Source organism: Physeter macrocephalus, chromosome 17, assembly GCF_002837175.3.
Source record: "Physeter macrocephalus isolate SW-GA chromosome 17, ASM283717v5, whole genome shotgun sequence".
Classification (NCBI taxonomy): Eukaryota; Metazoa; Chordata; class Mammalia; order Artiodactyla; family Physeteridae; genus Physeter; species Physeter macrocephalus.
The window spans coordinates 20,966,119-20,970,671 of record NC_041230.1 but is presented as its reverse complement, the minus strand read 5'-3'; positions in this window follow the sequence as shown (position 1 = coordinate 20,970,671).

Genomic DNA, 4,553 nt, shown 5'->3' with positions numbered 1-4,553 from the left:
TGGGTTCGTGCCCTGGTCCGGGAAGATCCCACATGCTGTGGAGCGGCTGGGCCTGTGAGCCATGGCCGCTGAGCCGGCGTGTCCGGAGCCTGTGCTCCGCAACGGGAGAGGCCACAGCAGTGAGAGGCCCGCATACCGCAGAAACAAAAACAAAAACAAACAAAACAGAACAAAACAAAACAAAAAAAACCTCCAGGGCTAAATCTCACTGAGCCAGGTTGGGTCATGTACTAATCCCTGAACCAGTCACATGCAAGGCTGCTGGAATACAGTGATGGGCCTGGCCCGAGTCACACGCTCACACCTGGGCCTGGAGATGGAGTCAGCTGCCCTGAATGAATCACATAGAGAATGGAGGAGGTTGTTTCCCCAAAATAAAATTGGGGTGTTCTTACTACGTTAAGGAAGAATGGAAATGGATGCTGGGCAGGCCCCAAACAGTAGCTGTCTACCATATGTTTGTTTACTAATTGGAGCATAGATGGGTGAAATAAAGAGTTAATTTATATCATATGCCAACTGGAAATAAGATTATTTGTCACCCCCCTACCCCCAAGTGGTTATAGATATATATAAATAGAAATGGTAATTATTTTCAATTTACTTCTAGGGAGGCCTCATTGTTCAGGGGGAGTACGTTTCAAAGCACTTTTCTTCTGTCTTCAGATCAGTGTCCGATTTTGCCATAAGAAAAATCAATTCCATAAACAAGTATTTCTGTTGCACTGGGGTGGGTGCTGGGGATGTACTGCCATGAGGTTCCTGCCCTCATGGAATTTGCCCTCCAGAGAGTAAGTAGTAAACAAGTAAACAGGAGGTTCCAGAACCAAGTGACAGGAGGCAAGGACAGGGCGCAGGAGATGGTGGCAGTCAGAGCAGGCTTCCTGGTGGAAGCGAGTTTGTGGTTTACTGAGACCTGAAAAATGAACAAACATTTGCTCAGATGAAGGGGATTAGGGCAAGGAGGACTGTCCCAGGCAGAGAGAACAGCAAACAAACCCCTGTGGGAATGAACTACGACAGGCCTGATGCAATCACTGGACCTGGAGCTAGTGACACGACACGTGTGCATCACCTCTGTGCCCTTCCTGGCTCTTAGGCAGCACCCGCTTCTCTTCCTAGGGTGTTTCCCAGCTAAATGTCTTCTCTCTCTTAAGAATCCTTTTGTGTGGTTGATCCCCTCCCCCTTTGTCCTTGCATTTTCCTTCTTGGGCCCTCCTGCTCCCAGCCTGGCTCAACTCTGCAGGGTTGCAGAGCCGCTCATCGGCAAGTTGAAGGTCACTCTACACTCTCTGCCCTGCCCCCTCCCAGAGCTGCCTTAGGGGCAGATGCCTGTGTCCTGTGTGAGAAAGCGCTCTACACGCTCAGTGCCGGCTAAGATACTTGACCCCAGTGTCTTTCCTTAGGCCTAAGTTAGCTGCCTGTTTTCCTTCAGTGGGCCAGCAGATGGCAGGCTCTTCCCAAAAATGTGGGGATGACATGCCGGTTCCAGATCTGTTGGGTTGGTCAGAAAGTTCGTCCTGGGTTTTCAGTAAGTTAGTTGGAGTTTTTCAGTGAGGTGTGATGGAACAACCGAACGAACTTTTTGGCCAACCCAATAGATCCACTGAGAATCCCTTAGAGCAGGGGGTCCCGGGTCCATGGCCTGTAAGGCACCGGGCCGCACGGCAGGAGGTGAGCAGGGGACCAGCAAGAAGCTTCATTTGCCGCTCCCCATCACTTGCATTAACTCTTGAACCGTCTCCCTGCCCCCCGCACCCCCCCTCCCCCGTCCAGGGACAAATTGTCTTCCACGAAACTGGTCCCTGGTGCCAAAAAGGTTGGGGCCCACTGCCTTAGAGGACAAGAACTAGAGCCCATTTCCACTCGGGCTTCAGGGCCTCATCCCACCTTCCCCGCCAGCAGCCTCCCTTGGGATGGGGGGAGGGAGTTCTCAGTCTTGGCAGCATGCTGGAGTCTCCCACAGTGTTTAAAACACCCTGATTGATGTCCACTCCTAGGTGCTTTGATTTCGTTGGTTTGGGGTAGAGACCATTGGGATTTTTAAAGCTGTAGGTGTATCTAGTGTGCAGCAAAACTTGAGAACCGTTGGCTCCAAGCAGCAATAAAGTAGAATTATTTGAAAAATCGTATATCGGGTTTTTTCAACAGTATTGGAAATTTTTATTCCTTAAGTTGAGTGATGACTATATGAGTTTGTTTTCTTTAATTCTTTATATATTTTTGGGCATCTGAACTGTGTTGTTTTTTTTTTTTTTTTTTGCGGTACGCGGGCCTCTCACTGTTGTGGCCTCTCCCGTTGCGGAGCACAGGCTCCGGACGCGCAGGCTCAGCGGCCATGGCTCACGGGCCCAGCCGCTCCACGGCATGTGGGATCTTCCCGGACCGGGGCACGAACCTGCATCCCCTGCATCGGCAGGCGGATTCTCAACCACTGCGCCACCAGGGAAGCCCCTGAACTATGTTATAATAAAATTTTTAAAAATTGATATTTGATATTTCAAAAATAACATAAAAATAATTGTAATGAGAGACTGTAGCTCTACTTCCGTATATTTACTTAATGGTTTGCTATTATTTGTATTGTCAATTACATCCCTGTGGGGCTGGGGGGAGTATTTTTAGTGTCCAGGGGTTCTAAAGGCTCCACCTGTCCTCAGGGCCTAGCGCCCCTCCTGGCTGAGCGCTGTGGGCAGACTTCAACACGAGCTATGTGACGCCGTGCAGTGACAGCAGGCAGACGTACAGATCAAAGGAGGCAGTCGTCCTGCTGGCCCTGGCCCTGGCCTGCCCTCTGTCTCCAGCTCTGGACACTGTTTTAAGAGAAACACTATTAAATGGAGGCTCTTCAAAGGACGACCACTAGGGGTCCTGAGCCATGGTGTGAGAGGGACCAGGAAGGAAGAGGCAGTCTTCACTTTCCTGCAGGGCTTCTTCTAGAAGCAGCTCCAGAGGGCAGCCCCAGGCCAAGGGGCATGAACATTCTTTCATCAGAAATGTCTGGCTAGGGAGCTCCCCCCGGTCGGAAGCCTTTTCTGACTTGGACAGCTCTCCCCCGTGTAGGGCGAGGGGCACTGTTGATATCCCCAGGCTCGGAGAGGGTTTCCACAAGACTGAGTTCCGTTAGGGATTCTTTATGCGTGGGAAATCGGACTAGATAACTTCTAGGGGGTATATGACTCTGGGATGCAAAGGTGAACGTAATAATGCCAATGGCAGGGGTTCGTAAACTTGAATGAGCATCAGAATTGCCTGCAGGGCTAAACACAGCTTGCCAGGTCCCCTTACCCCCGCATACTTTCTGATTCAGGAGGTCTGGGGTGGGCCTTGAGAATTTGCCTTTCTGACAAGTTCCCAGATGTTGCTGCTGCTGGAGCCAGCACCACACGCTTAGAACCCGGGGTTCAGCAAGATCACTCTGTGCCGTATGCTCTAGACTGCAAAGGTTCAAACCCTCATTCTAATGTGTTCCCCAGAGTTTCTGTGCATTTCCAGGACACTTTTATTTTTATGACCTCTTTTGGTTCAGACCTCTGGAGCAACTCACTGGGCCATACAGACTCTCCTTTTCTACATCACATTGACTCGGAAGGAGAACTCAGCACTTTCCCTTATTTCCTTTCCACGTGTAGATGACTTCGATGAAGGCTGGGCCAAGGGGGAGTTTCTATCCCAGTCTCCTCCGTGCTGCTCATCAGCACCCTCTGAGTTCTTTCCGTTTCCACCTCCCAGTCCCTGGCATGTGCTACACAGAGCAGTTTAGTTCTTGCTCTTGATGCCTTTTCCCCCCAAGCAAGTCATCAGGGTCTCATAGCTTACCTCAAGAGACAGGTCAAGGCAGTTCTCTAAACAAAAATCAGTTTCTACCCTATGATAGGTGCCAGCTGTTAAGATAGTAACATTTCACCCCCATTATCTTAAATGTCCTATTCTAGCCAACTATTTCAGAGTCAGAAGCAACTTCAGAGATTGTCAGTTCAGATGTTCTTAGCCTGTGGTCCATGGACTCCTTAGCTAGATTCAGGGGAGCCATGAATTTGGATGGGAAAAAAAATGATGTCATTATTTTTAATAACTGAAATTTTACTAACAGAAATTTCCATTGTCTATGAAGGAGGTAACAAACTATAGTAGTATCAGCACTGCCTGTGACTTTGTCCTCAACCGAAATCACCAGTATTCTCAGATCTCATTTCCATTGTTTCAGATGCCTCAAAATATCATTTGTATGCATCACTGCTTTGAAATTATGGTAGTTATTCGACCTACTGCTAGATCTTGTTATTTAATGCATCAGTATAGAAGCATATATATGACAATATCTGACTTTGACTTTTTACACGTAGTTTGATGACCATGTTTCAGTATAATTGCTTTTCACTGCACTCCTATGCACTTTATTTTATACATTAGAAGCACTATTCTGAGGGCACTAGAATGCCAAAGAGATCCACGGCACAAAAAGGGTTAAGAACCCTCATCTAGTTCCATGCTTGATTTTACAGAGGGAAACTGAGTCCAAGACAGAGAAGGTTTCTTGCCCACAACTATAC